We start from the raw sequence: 15,553 nt of genomic DNA, 5'->3' as shown, positions 1-15,553 counted from the left end.
AGCATATTTAAAGAGCTTGGACAGATGAGACAGGAAGAGAGTGTTTTTAATGACATCCTCCTGAAACAGGACACCCTGAGAACTGCGATGCCTCTAAGGTCCTTCAAATCTCTCATTCCTTCATCCTCTTGAGAGACACGCCCTTCAGCTACTGGCTCAAGTACTGACGTTTCCGCTGTCTCTGCTTAACAAGTAGTTATTACTTGTATTTTTTTGTACATTGTTTGACTTTTGACCACAATTCACAATATAGTGGTCTCAGAAAGTATTTGGACACTTTAGCCACTTAAAAATGTATTAATGTCATTAACAAAATATCAAAATATAACAAAATATTAAACCAATTTATTATAAAGAAAGATTCATTCATTTACAAAGAATTAAAATATATATATAAAAAAAAAAAAAAAATTTATATTTATTATAAAAAATGTCGTTTTAAATTAAAATTAACTAAAAATACAATAAATAAAAATGTATTTAAAATATACAAATATTTAAATGATAAAATATTGTTATTGTATATTGTTTAAAATAAAAGTATTTATTTTTAGATAAATTTAAATTCTTTTTTAAAATATAAAAAAAAATTAAATTAAAAAATATTGTTATTGTATGTATATATATATTTTAAATTAAGGATTTTAAGTATTAAGTATTTTGAACATATTCATTGTTAATGTGATGAACTACACCTCCGGTTACTTTGCTAAAACTGAAGAGGAAAAAAATTTCAGATGCCAGTATTATTGATATTTTGTTATTGAAATGCATTTTAAGTGTGGCATGCACATACAAACACCCAACAGCAAGTATTACCTTAGAAGAGGGTGAGAAATCAAAAGTAAAAAAAAAAAAAGAAATAAATTAAAAAAATGAGTGTGAGCCACTTGTTGTAAATCACCATGCTCTACTGCAGTACTCAAGAGGAAGTTTTATCAAACTCACATAACTCAAAAGTTATATTTAGCCATAGTCTTCTGGAAGTATACATTACTCCTCCTCATTTTATCTCTGAGAAGGAAGTTTGAAATCCTCCTTTTGTTCGGAGCAAGAGACCTTTGGGAAAACAGCTTGGAAATACAGAGATTTATGTCCGCTTTTAAAAATCTCTCAGTCAGATCACTTCCTGTTTCCTCCCACTGTTTACAGTACACAGGCGGACCATTGTGGGTGATTCATTTGCTTATCACCTTAATTGAGGTCCCTCAGAGTTTCCGCAACAACCATAATTCCATTACACAAACTATTCTGAGACATTTTATTAGCACAAATGAGGCATCAGACCCTCCGACCACACCTAATATCACTCTAAGCCACACACAACAATCCCACACATCAATGTTCCGACATCCGGCCAGATCAGACCATGAGGTCCTTAATCGCTTTAGCTGCTCAGAGGGGAGGGAAGAACAGACTCAGAAATCCTGCCTAGTTATTGGGTCTTCCTATCCCTAAATCTTTTGCTAGAAAACCTCTGACCCTGACACGTAACTTGTCCCACATTAGCTGTGTTTCCATACAAAGTTGTAAATTTAACTTATGCACAAAATTAGAATATTGCATAAAACCTTTGCAATTATAAAATGGTTAGTTCCTGTCCCTGATTCTGATTATTCACGATAAAACACGGCCATGACCACTTCACCCAACAGTTCTGTGTATCACTACACAACACCCTTAGCAACCACTCTTAGTGATGTAAACTGTATGTTCTCAGTTGATATTGTTCATTGAAGCTTACTGTATTATGTAGAAGAGTATTGAGAGAAAGATTTAGCATTTTCCTTCAGGTCAGTCCTATGTTCTTAATAAAAAATCTGTTTAAATGTCCAATGTTTTATCTTGTCCTTTTAACAGTTAAGGGGTTTTCCCTTGACTGACAGCGCTAGTCGAAGCATTTGTCAGTTGCATCTTGTTCCGTGTTCACAACAATTCAGTCTTCTCAATGTAAAAGTCTTCGCTACTGACTGACACACTCATAAAGACAGTCTTTGCTGCCATCTAATGGCGTAGTAATGTAACTTCTGTTGCGATTCACAGTCAGGGACTAATTTTTCCGGTGGAAGGAAGGCTTTAGTATAAGTTTGCATCACAAAGTCACATGATTTTTTGATGCGTATCGAGGAATTTATTCTGTAAATTTGTTTTCATCATAGATAATGCACATGTTTTCTTATCGGATAAAAAACGTATCCGACTCAAATGAGCGCATACGTTTTTTATGCACATTTTTTTGAATTTATGCGCATATTGCCGTTTCCATCCAGCAGTTTTTGATGCGATATCCCAAAATGCGCATAAAAATAAGTGGATGGAAACAGCTATTGTTTGTGCTAAAGAAATGAATGTTATCTCAAATCATACAGCTTCTTGCTTTCTCATGAGATCGGGCTGCATTTTAAAATATAGCACAAGATTTGACTGAACCGATTTAAATATGTGGAAATGTGTTAATGATGTGGAGGATGTGTAAATGTCAATGTCATTTTCACGTGCTCATTTACCTGTCATCACTTTCTCACTCTGACACAAATACTGATGCAGAGCTTCTTTAAACTACAGCACTGAAAGATTTAGAGCTGGCAGAATGTTGCTTTCTGCATAATTGCAAAAAAAATCTCCAACACACACACACACACTTGTTTTTAATCTACTCATTTCTGCTGCCTCAAACTGTGCGTAAATGACCAACTGCCTCCTCTGCAATTTTCATACATCGTACTGCTCGTGATAGCTAATGTATATGCAAATCAGATGCCATTATATATCAGATGTTAAATCACAGAGAATATGAATGCAGCTAATACGCATTTTATTCTCTATATTTTGGCAAATGTTTTTTTCTTAAGCGATGCTCATACAGTGATCCCGTCCTCATTATAATCCATTTCAATCTCTAATCGTTCTTTTCACGCCCCGTTTTTATTCATAGACTTTGTTTGGTATGTACAGGGCATTTGTCTTTCAAGCATGGCCTCCTCACTCAATCTCTCTCCCTCTCTCGATTCCCCAAAAATTCGCACATTATCTTCCTTCAGCACTCTCCCATTATGCTAATGCGTTTTGAGGAGCGATTGCATCAGTATGAAAAAATAAAGTAAAATCTCTCTGATTGATTAGGCGAGTTATCATATCGGGACGGCCCACCCCAACACCCTTATATGCCATTACGGCCGACACAGACAACTGTTCATTTATAATCTCTGCCATTAAGAGTGTATAGCTTACAGGGTTGAATGTAAGTGTGTTTATTTTTTTGAAATGAGCACATTAGTTCTAAGACAGATAACTTGTATAAATACACCACCGAAAAAAGAAGCATCATCATTCACATAGATGTCAGATGCTTTATGGCAGTTTGTGTTAAAATTACCAGTCTTTTGTTTTCCAGGACAGGCTCTGTGACCCTTAAGCTTGCCAACATTCAAAATTTAAATTCTTCCATTGTTTTTCTTGTTTGCAAAAGTGGCTTATTTTCCAAACAGTCACTCTATCAAAAACCAATCTTTCTATTTTGTTCCAAGACAAAGGCCGAGTTCTCAATAGGTCTTTTGTTAAAGTCTTACAACAGCATCCTTCTGTAATCCATTCCTCATCTTATCCTCTTCATTTAAATAACAGTCCCATAAACCTAACCATTGTTGACAGCTTTTCACAACACCCTTCGTCACACCTCCTATCAGCAAAAAGACTGTTTCTACTCCGTGGTATGGATTTTCCTTCACTGTAGGAAAAAGGAAGAGGTATTTCTACATGTTTCTATTCCCCCAGGACAGATATTTCTTTTTATCAGGGTTCACCGCATATTTTTCGGTTCTGTTGAATCTGGGTTCGAGCCCAGTCCAACCGCCGCTCGGTTCAGACACGTTACAAACCACAAAGGCTTTCTTCATCGCCCTACTCATCTCTTCCCCTCTATTTCAATCTTCCTGCATATTAAACATACTAATTCAACTGCCGCAGATAGCTCCGTTCTTTCATTTTACCGTCACGGTCACCTGTACCGCATGATTCAGCTCTGCGGGATGTGAACGAGGTGCACAGAGCTCCATTTTTTCCTTGAGCTATTTACTTAATGGCTAATGCAAAAAAAGGCCTCCAAAATGGAAATGGCACATTAACCCACCCCTTTTTCCCATTTTCTAGCCCTCCTGCCTTTCTTCACACTCCTTGTTCGGATAAATTACAGTGCTAACACATTATTACGAGGCACATTACTTGTTCCGCCCAATATGTAAGAGGAAAGGGGGACGAAATCCCATCAAATATTTAAAGCAACAACAGACTTATAATCGACCTTGTGACGGGCAACACACACTGCTGTTTTTTGGTTTCTGAACATGCTACTACTAAGCAAGAAATCCTTGTAGAGGGAAAAGAAAGTAAGAGGGTATATGTAACTAGATTTGCATTTCCTCAAGGAAACTTTCAGGTAAGCTTAAGTTTAAACTTTGGTTTTGCACAAATTGATCAATTGAAGGTTTAGTAACTTCTGTTGCTGTTCATGGTCAGGGACTATTTTTTCCAGTGGAAGGAAGGCTTTAGTGAAAGTTTACTTCATGAAAATTGCATTGATACATATTTTTGGCTTTAATATTTGTATTGTGTGGTAACTGTATTATAAAAGCAAGTGCAGTACAGCTAGTGCTGTATCGTGAAGTCACGGCTGAAGGGGTTCCAGGCACTCCGCTTCACGTCATGCCTAACAACGCCCTTCAGCCGTGACGTATTCATGATACAGCGCAGCCTCTCCTACCTTATTGCTTACATAAAGCACTATTTCCATTCAGTGAGTTGAAGAGAACAAAATCGTCGCTTCCTGATAAACTGCCGCTAAATATCACTAAGAAAAGTAGAAGCCACTGTACATAATATTTTTTGTATAGCCTATAATAAATTACTTGAGTTTCAGAGCGTGCAGACAAAACGCATTTTATCTTTCGGAGGCGGATATAAATGCAGTCATGTAGACAGTTCTGGGAGGGAATTATACCAAACCACTTTGACGACAAACTTTGCTCAGGCATTTCAGAACAAGCAAAACACCATTACAGATGCTGTGCAATGAGATCGATCTGCTGGTTAGTCCAGTTATACCATCCCATCACAAAGTCATATGATTTTTTTGATGCGTATCGAGGAATTTATTCGGTAAATTTGTTTTCATCATAGATAATGAGCATGTTTTCTTATCGTATAAAAAAATGTATCCGTAAGACCTTCGTTCATCTTCGGAACACAAATTAAGATATTTTTGATAAAATCTGATGGCTCAGTGAGGCCTCCATTGACAGCAAGATCATTAACACTTTCAAATGCCCAGAAAGCTACTAAAGACATATTTAAAACAGTTCATGTGACTACAGTTGTTCAACCTTAGGGCCCTATAATACACCCGGCGCAATGCGACGCAAGGCGCAGCGCAAGTGTGTTTGCTAGTTTGCGTCCGGCGCCGTTCGCGTTTTCCCGTTCAGCGCCACGTCCTTAAATTAGTAAATGCATTTGCGCCAGTTAGTGCGCCCATGGGCGTGCTGGTCTAAAAAAGAGGTGTGTTCAGGCGCATTGCTATTTTAAGGAGCTGAAAATAGACTACGCCATAGACCAACTCAAACCTGGTCTAAAGTTTAAAGTCAATGGCACAATATTTTTTTGTTAGAGCGCGTTGGTACAAACTGCGCCTCTGGGCGCGTCCACGGTGCGCGTTGACTTTGCTTATTACACACAGGGATGCGCATCACACAAACATGCCAAATATTAAAAACAAAAGGATTACAGTGTAAAAGAATATTATTGTGTAGGCTACATAAATATAAAAATGTAATGGTGAATAGTCATTGTGTGTATTAGAATTAGGCAACCTATTTTCAATTCAGCCTATTACTACTTATAATGATGAACGAAATTGGCTAATTAATTGAACAATCGTGCCAATACACACACATATATTAACTGACTCATCGCCAACAAATTCCGCCATGTAAATAGCAATCCGCCATGGCGCGAGCGCATCTCGCTCTTAAAGGGAATGGGAGATGACACTTTGATTGGTTTATTGAACGTTACGCCCATTACTCATTAAGAGAATAGGGACAACCCATTTCAAAAATGCGCCCCGGCGCACGGACCGTTTTTCCGTCGTTAAAATAGCAAAAGTGGATTTGGACACGCCCTGAGTGCACCTGCGCCGTGCGCTTTACACTTTGCGTTTAGATCGTTAAAATAGGGCCCTTAATGTTATGAATACTTTAATAAATAAAAATAACGACTTTATTCAACAACATCTAGTGATGGGCGACTTCAAAACACTGCTTCATGAAGCTTTACGAATCTTTTGTTTCAAATCAGAGCGTGTATCAAACTGACAAAGTCATGTGATTTCAATGATAATAATTTGTGTTCCGAAGATGAATGAAGGTCTTACGGATGTGGAATGACATGAGGGTGAGTAATTAATGAATTTTCATTTTTGGGTGAACTAACCCTTTAAATAAATAGATTAATAATTTTCTGTCACCTGCACCCGAGAATCAACATGACCCAACACTGTCTTAGCAGATGATTAAATAGATGTGATTAAGAAAAGATCCTAATTCAGTATGCAAATATATTCAAGAAAGAAGACCAATTGTGATTCAGTATGCAAATATTACCTATGGTGCGGGTTAAACATGACATTTGGTTACAATGCACTTAACTAACACGTTGTGAACCAATGAATGTCACTGACATCCAACCAGCACCACAGGCATTTTTTGAATACTAAATGCATTAAATGCATTTAAATAAATAAATAAAGACTGAAAATTAAAAATAACAGCATACAGGATTCAAAAGATATGAGGGCGATTAAACAATGATACAAATTTAGGTAGAAATGTAAAAAGTTTACAAGAAAATCTTGACAGCTTATCTAAATGTCTACAAAATATCTACAAACTCAAGTCTTTGTTGTTAATTGGTTCGGGCTGCTTTAATTTCAGAAGTTAGGGTTTAAAACAAACCCCTAACCATAATGTTCAAGCAATATTAATCTAGTGCTGCCTTGCAAGCACTGTAATGAGTTTATATGAAGCATGGGATAAAATGGCATTTTTAAACATGCTAATCTGAGCTGTGAAGTCTGCATGATGGCAGGCTGTTGCGACGCAGGGAAGAGTTGTGAGTGAACTGGCACCATGACAGGCAGAGCAGGATGGGAGTCTTTTGTGTTAGCAGAGCTCAAAGTATAAGAGTCTTACAGGAAGAGAGAGAGAACTGATGAGGAACAGAGACTGAGTGAAGAACAGACTCAAGTGTAATCACATGGAAAGAGCTCAGGAAGAGAAGAGAGAGAGTGACAGTGAAGTGTAAGTGAGGCTGATGAAAGAGCAGAAATTAAACAAGGAAGAAATAAAGATTATAGCTTACAGTAAGAGAAGAAAAGTTTAAGACAACCAGAGAGGGACTTAGAGAGAGAGCAGACTCTGTGTAATCAGCTTTGCTCCTCACTCTTCCATAAAGTGCTTGATGGTTCATCCCTAAGCCTTCTCTTTTTTTTCTTCTTCTTCTTCTTCTTTATCATCTTCCCTTTTCCCTACTTTCATCCTTTCTCAAACCGCACTGCTTGGCCTGTGCCTCCTTCTAGCTCATAGTTATTGGCCTAAATAGGTCAATAAAAGTGGTGCAGACACCAAAACGTCTGTATTATAAAATAAAAAGGAATTAAACCTCTGGCTCTTGAAGAAATACCATAACCTGGTTGCACAGCTTCAGATTGTTTAAACAGGATTTTTCTATATGCTTTTTATGACTAGACAACATAATATATAACACCTAAGACCAGACATCCCAATTTGCATACTATCTAATATAGTATGTAAGCTTATGGATTAATACATTTCAAATCACACTATGTTGAAAATAGTATCAAAAAGTGCTGGGCTGGCATACTCTTTCCATTTTTCTTATATATATATATATATATATATATATATATATATATATATATATATATATATATATATATATGTTCATTCTTTTGGTTAGGAGCCAACCTATCAGAGATAGCATTCATAAAACAGGAGGAGAAAAATAACCAAATGACTTCTGCTGGGATTTCTAAGTGCACATCCAATGCTTTACCAGCTAGGCTAGGCTATTGGAAAGGAGTATCCAAATAAATAAATGACAGTTTGAACATGGAAAATGTCCAGACTATATTCCTACACTAGCTATGTTTCCATCCAAAGTTGTGAAATTTGGAATATTGCATCAAACATTTGCAAATAAAGCACTAAATAAAGCACATTTTTCTTAGTGCTAAATATCACTAAGAAAAATGGAAGTTGCTACAGTAGAAGCCACTGTATATAATAATTTTTGTATATAATAAATTATTTGCCTCTCAGAGCATGCAGATGAAACCCAATAAACGCTGTCATGTTATGTTGCATTTAGATGCCTGGTGTTTGTGAACGCAATCGTGTGAGGCGCTTCTGAATCATACAGAACCACTTTAACGACAGACTTTTCTCAGGCATTACATAATGACCAAAACAGCATTTTAGATGCTGTGCAACGAAATCGGTCCGCTGGTTGGTCCAGTTATGCCGTCCCATCGCAAAGTCACGTCTTTTTTGATGCGCATCAAGGAATTTATTCTGTAAAAGTGTTTCCATCATAGTTTATGCGCATATTTTCATATTGCATAAAAACAATTCTCGGTTTTAATGCGCATTTTTAAAATGTATGTGCATCTTGCCTTTTCCATTAAGCGTTTTTTTATGCGATATCCCAAAATGCGCATAAAAATAGGTGGGTGGAAACATAGCTACTGTAGAAAATTATTTTCATGATTTATCAAATTTTTTCTTTTGTCAACTTCAATAATTAATGTCGTTCAGATAATATAATATTTTGATTTTCTGTTGATTAAAGGTGCCATCAAACGTTTTTTTACAAGATGTAATATAAGTCTAAGGTGTCCCCTGAATGTGTCTGTGAAGTTGCAGCTCACAATACCCCATAGATTTTTTTAAATTAATTTTTTTAACTGCCTATTTTGAGGCATAATTAGAAATGAGCCGATTCATGCTGCGGCCCCTTTAAATTGCACGCTCTCCGCCCCCTCCCGAGCTCTCGACTCTATCATTACATAAACAAAGTTCACACAGCTAATATAACCCTTAAAATGGATCTTTACAAAGTGTTCGTCATGCAACATGTCTAATCGCGTAAGAATGGTATTTATTTGGATGTTTACATTTGATTCTGAATGAGTTTGAGGCTATATGCTCTGTGGCTAACGGCTAATGCTACACTGTTGGAGAGATTTATAAAGAATGAAGTTGTGTTTATGCATTATACAGACTGCAAGTGCTTAAAAATGAAAATCTCGACGGCTCTTGTCTCCGTGAATACAGTAAGAAACGATGGTAACTTTAACCAGATTTAACAGTACATTAGCAACATGCTAACGAAACATTTAGAAAGACAATTTACAAATATTACTAAAAATATCATGTTATCATGGATCATGTCAGTTATTATTGCTCCATCTGCCATTTTTCGCTGTTGTCCTTGTTTGCTTACCTAGTCTGATGATTCAGCTGTGCACAGATCCAGACGTTAATACTGGCTGCCCTTGTGTAATGCCTCGATCATGGGCTGGTATATGCAAATATTGGGGGCGTACATATTAATGATCCTGACTGTTACACTGATTCGCCTGTTCTTCGGAGGTCTTTTAAACAAATGAGATTTATATAAGAAGGAGGAAACAATGGAGTATGAGACTCACTGTATGTCATTTCCATGTACTGAACTCTTGTTATTCAACTATGCCGAGGTAAATTCAATTTTCAATTCGATGGCACCTTTAAACCAATTGCCTTCAAATTTTTAATTTCAATGAACTCAAAATCTTAAGGCAACCAGGTAATTTACTTTAAGTTAAACTAACAATTCCTTTTTACAGTGTACTACAAACATGCATACTTGTAGAATGTATTCAAAAGTAGTTTCTTAATCAAATGCAGCACATACAGTACTGTGACAGTTCACAATTTGCTAATTTCTAAATGTAAGCACATTCAAAGCAATAAATTAAAAACAACATACTGGCAAGTTTTGCAGAGGCAAAGACCACTAGTTTTCGGTTAATATCGCTCACAACTCAATACAAGAAGACTGGTTTGCATCGATTTTATATGACATTATACAAGTCCCAATAATATTGCACTGGTGCACTAGTTTACTATCATTATTTCTGTATTATACTATATCACAATTTGAAGCTCAATTATAAAACACTTTATTATCAGGAGTGCAGTATACACTTGCTATAATTATTACAGTACCATTCAAATGTTTAGTGCCAGAAATGTTTCTTGAGCACCAAATCAGCATATTATAATGATTTCTGAAGGATCATGTGACTGTAATTGTATTTTCTGTTAAGTGGTCTTGAGGACCAACCATTGTTGCAATCCTGATTTCAACACAGAGCAGAACAATGGCTGCCTTCATACAGCTGCTGTTCTACAGGATCTTATATTCTGGGAGGACCAGGCACCAGGAATTAAGTTGGGATTTTCCTTCTTTACGGCACTGGTGGTGTGTGAGTGTGCGCCCATGCCATGTGCTGGCCCTGTTTGCATTCACACAAGCATACCCCACATTATTAGTTATTAAGTCATACACTTACGTACATCAGCTTTTATTACTTCAGTGTCACCGAATCAGCAAACTCGGTGTGAACTCAGAAGCAAACAGTGACATCAGTCTCTCTATTTCAACGGATTAAAAAATCCAGATGATGAACGAGCCTCATGGGCTGATTTCACAGCCATGGGGCATTGGTTTCAGAACTGCTGGTCCATATTAGACAAGCAGTGAGAGCACAGTGTCTAATTTATAGCCCTGTTACCAGAGCCACACACAAAAGAGCAGAGTTTGAGCACAGAGCAGCTTGTTCATGTCATCTTCACCCAGTTTGATTTATAGTGGCTCTGATGATTTTCTCTCTTTGGGATAATGCTGCACCATCTCTTCTGGTCCTCCTCTCAGAACGAGAACTAGACATAACAAAATGACCTTTTTTGCAAGTTTCGTTCATGGTGTTCGTGATACAAATGAGAATCCCTGAAGCAGGAACCTTTTGTTACGATGGTCTTTGCTCTGACACCAATTTTCTACATGACTACTCTTTCTTAATTGTCGACTATATAGATTAAGGGAATAATTCAACCAAAAATAACAATTCTGTCATCATTTACTCGCCCTAATGTCATACATATGAGTTACTTTCTTTCTTCTGAGGAATATAACAGGAGAAAGTTAGAAGAAAGTTTTTCTATGCAATTTCAATGGGGTCCAAAGCTTTCAAGCTTAAAAAAGGACTCAAAAGCACATAAATCTATCATATACATTTTTTAAAAAGCCGCCTAAATATACTACTAAGTATTTAAAAGCCAATTTTTATGAGGAACAGGCCAAAACTGTAAGGGTCCCACTTTATATTAAGTGGCCTTAACTACTATGTACTTACATCAAAAAATAAGTACAATGTACTTATTGGGTTCATATTGAATTGCAAAACACTTTTTCTGCTATTGAGGTGGGGTACGGGTAAGGTTAGGGAAAGCTTTGCTGGTATGGGTAGGTTTAAGGGTTGGTTAAGGTGTAAGGGATGGGTCAACAGTGTAATTATAAATGCAATTACAGAAATTAATTACAGATGTAATTACATGCAGGTATTTTTAAAATATAAGTACAATGTAAAAACATGTATGTACACAATAAGTGCATTGTATCAAATGATTAATTTAAATGTAAGTACATAGTAGTTAAGGCCACTTAATATAAAGTGGGTCCACTGTAAGAAAGAAAAAATAACAATGTGAAATTCATGACCAAACCATTCTTTTGAGTCACATCTTTCCAATGAAGCAGTTTATTCTGCTCACAATGATCTATTCATGAATGAATAAATGACTAATCCAGTTTTTGAGTTCAACTCACTGACTCAGTGTTCTGTTCACAGTGGTTAACGGAAGTGAATATTATGAGTGAATAATGACATAAATTTAGGTCTGTACTTCACCTAACGCTATTGTATGGCTTCAAAATATTTAATTATTATTTAAATTATTCACTGGTTGTTTATAACAACATATGTATCTGTGCAAGCTCTTTCCACAAAGTGTCTGCTTCACATAGGGCTCTTTAATATCCAAAACATCAAGAATGAAACTTGCAAAAATTCCAAATTCTGAGAATTTACAATTGATTTTTAAAATTTGTCAACAGTACTAATCCAGACTCATCTAATCAGAATTTAGAGTTGGAAATCTAATAAAGCAAGAATCTGATTCTTTACTTTGCAGACTGTATCTGCAGACAGAGGGATCAAAACCCACCGGCAATGATATTAGAGCCCTCATAGAGAACACAGAAGGGGTAAAATACCAAGCAAAACATCACAGTAGTGCCTACAGCGCAACTTGAACTAGCAGTCAGTGCAGGTCTCTCACCCACAGCGTCACAACTAACAGGAAGAACTCTGACATGTGGAGCGAATCCTCTGAGCCTCTGTTATAATAGAGACATGCAGACGTGCTAGAGGTCTGAAAGTCATTTCGAAGAAGCAAGTACCTGCAGATTTCACTGTAGGAGTGCCAGACTAATGATACTGCGAGCATCACCGCAGCATGGCTGCCATATGTGTTGGGTTTGATCACCTCAGCTGTAGAAAACAGAGAAGAACATAATGTGGTCACAGCATGTGTGTTTCTGGTTCAGCATGGTTTTGGTACAAGCGTAAAAAAGTGTGTATTTGTGAATATATTTTTGCTAATTTAGTCAAAGTTTATTTTCATGCTTCTAAAAGCTAAAAGTGCCCAAATATCAATAAAGGTTTAAAATTGTAAATCAATGAAAATGCCTGAGAAACCTGACAAATTTACAGATGCTTTTTGAATTATTTGAATTATTATCATTTAACTATACAAGCTTTTTTCCGCCACTGAATAAAAAAAAAAGATAATTGCGATTTTTTAACTCACAATTCTGACTTTTTTTTTATCAAAATTGTGTTTATATCTAGCAATTCTGACTTTTTTTTCTCAGAATTTAGTTTATATCTCACAATTCTGACTTTATAATTCAATTGCATGTTATAAAGTCAAAATTGCTAGATATAAACACAATTCTGAGAAAAAATATTCCTCGCAATTGCGAGTTTATATCACAATTCTACGGAAGAGGATTAGGGCCAAGCAATAATAAAAAATAAAACAATCTCGAGGTTAAAGTTGTTAAATTACGAGAAAAAAGTCGAAATAAAATGTTGAGAATAAACTCGTTAAATTACGAGAAAAAAGTTGTTAAATTTCGAGAAAAAAGTCGAGATAAAATGTTGAGAATAAACTCGTTAAATTACGAGAAAAAAGTCGTTAAATTTCGAGAAAAAAGTCGAGATAAAATGTTGAGAATAAAGTCATTCAATTACGAGAATAAAGTCATTAAATTACGAGAATAAAGTCATTAAATTACGAGAACAAACTCGTTAAATTTCGAGAAAAAAGTCGAGATAAAATGTTGAGAATAAAGTCATTAAATTACGAGAATAAAGTCAGTAAATTACGAGAATAAACTCATTAAATTACGAGAATAAACTCATTAAATTACGAGAAAAAAGTCGTTAAATTACGAGAATAAATTCGTTAATTTAATGACTTTATTCTCAACATTTTATCTCGACTTTTTTCTCGAAATTTAACGACATTTTTCTTTGTAACGACATCTTAACAACTTTAATCTCGAGATGGTTTTATTTTTTTTTTATTATTGCTTGCTACTAGTATCATCAAAAAGTGCCTGGAATTGTCACTATAAAAGTCACTAAACAAAAATGCACAAAGACAGATATTTTCACTGTTCTGGAATTATATTTAATTATATATAGCTAAAGTACATCTCTCTGTTTACCTTATTAATAAAGTTAAAGAGATAAAGATCCAACATATTACTTTAAAATACTGTGAAATCAAACAGTCTATAACTGGGCACGGAGTGATTGTTGTTTTGCAGAGGTCAGGTTTCTTTGTTATTTTTTTCCTTATGCGGTTCTTACTGGGGGATTTTTAATAGGTCTGGTGTAACAGACGTCTAATCGTCCCCAGCTTCCTCCTGAGGGATCGTATCCACGCCTGGCAGAAAGACTGAACCTGGCAGAAAATCATTGCCTCTTAACGGAGGGCTTAAACGGAAGAGGATATACTAAAGAATAGGCCGTTTAAAGTTAACTAATCTCTGCACAGCTCAGCAATCGAACACACAGCCTTTTTTTTTTTTTTTCATTGAGATTTTTTTTTTTTCTATTCATTGCTGACTCTTAATAAACATATGGCATCCAGCACCCTAGTGAGATTAAGTTAAACACTTTCACTTGACCAATCATTTGACATGAATTTTCAGTACCTCACAGATGCAGATTTACTGAAAAAGTTGTTCCAATCGTGTTTCCACATGGACAAGTTGGAGGAACCAGCACCCCTTTAGGTATTAAGCTGATCTTCAGGGAATACAAAACCTCAAAAATGAGACTTGGCATTAAGTTTAGGTGTCTTATCACTCTCAAGTTCTTGATATCCTCCTGAATTTGCTGAAAAAGAAGAGAGAGTGTGTGTAAGACAGGAATAGAAAGATAAAGAGACTTGCTGGTGAAATAAATAGAGAGAAACAAGCCTTAATATATTTAAGAATAATCTTGTCGCTGTATGTGGTGTCTGTAACTCCTCTATGACTGCGACTCTGCAACTCAGAAACAAGTGGGTCAGAAAGACATTAAAAAGTAATGCAGATGTCATGTTGAAGTGTAGTTTCAAACTTACACCAAAGCCTTTAGCTTGAGCCTACCACACAAACACACACATATGCACATACCCGGCCACACTTGGAAACACATATGCAAAGATTTATTTTGCATCACAATTATCATAGTGATCAGGGGTGTAGAATCCATTATAATACTCCAATATATCTTACCCCAGGATAATTTTTTTTTATGATTTTAACATGTAAACAAAGCATTCTGGTGCAATCTGACAAGAAAATAGAGGGAAAAGACAATATTTGCTTAAAGTGAAAAGAAAAAAAAATTATTGACACTAGGGCTGGGCATTGACACAAATATCACAATTGGACTCGATTTGATTAATATTGATTAAATTGGGCCCTATCAGGTAAAGTACATGGCAAATTTCCTCAAAGAAAAAAAATATCTCTTAACTAATGCTGTAAACTACAGGGAACCACAGTTGGTAGATCATTATAATATTAAAGGTTAAAATTAATTGATTCATTTTTTTTTTTTTATATTAACATTTAAATGGTGCCTTTCATAAAGCAGATTTATTCAAACATACATTCAATATTCAAGAACAGGTAAGTAAAAGTACAAGTAAAAATACAATGAATATACAATATAGTGCATATATTTAGCAAAATGCTCCTCTCAAATGTAATTTTTCTAGCTGACTAATGTGTTTTTGTACATTGAATGGCTTTT

General features: G+C 35.6%; 1 protein-coding gene and 1 long non-coding RNA gene across 2 annotated transcripts in view; one reads left to right on the top strand and one right to left on the bottom strand.

The window, feature by feature from the left end:
* Positions 1-15,553, bottom strand: part of LOC125255247 — a 44,888-nt gene that overhangs the window by 16,776 nt on the left and 12,559 nt on the right. Inside the window, exons 2-3 of the long non-coding RNA XR_007181867.1 lie at positions 14,464-14,647; positions 12,637-12,727 (exon numbers count right to left, since the gene is read on the bottom strand). This is a non-coding gene — a long non-coding RNA (uncharacterized LOC125255247). The remainder of the gene's footprint in view (positions 1-12,636; positions 12,728-14,463; positions 14,648-15,553) is intronic.
* si:ch211-216b21.2 (heparan sulfate glucosamine 3-O-sulfotransferase 3A1) overlaps positions 1-15,553 on the top strand; it is a 46,213-nt gene that overhangs the window by 18,936 nt on the left and 11,724 nt on the right. The gene's annotated exons all lie outside the window — the stretch shown is intronic.

Source organism: Megalobrama amblycephala, linkage group LG20 (genome assembly GCF_018812025.1).
Source record: "Megalobrama amblycephala isolate DHTTF-2021 linkage group LG20, ASM1881202v1, whole genome shotgun sequence".
Taxonomy (NCBI): domain Eukaryota; kingdom Metazoa; phylum Chordata; class Actinopteri; order Cypriniformes; family Xenocyprididae; genus Megalobrama; species Megalobrama amblycephala.
Note: the sequence above shows the minus strand (reverse complement) of the source record. Positions and strands in the feature narration are given on the sequence as shown.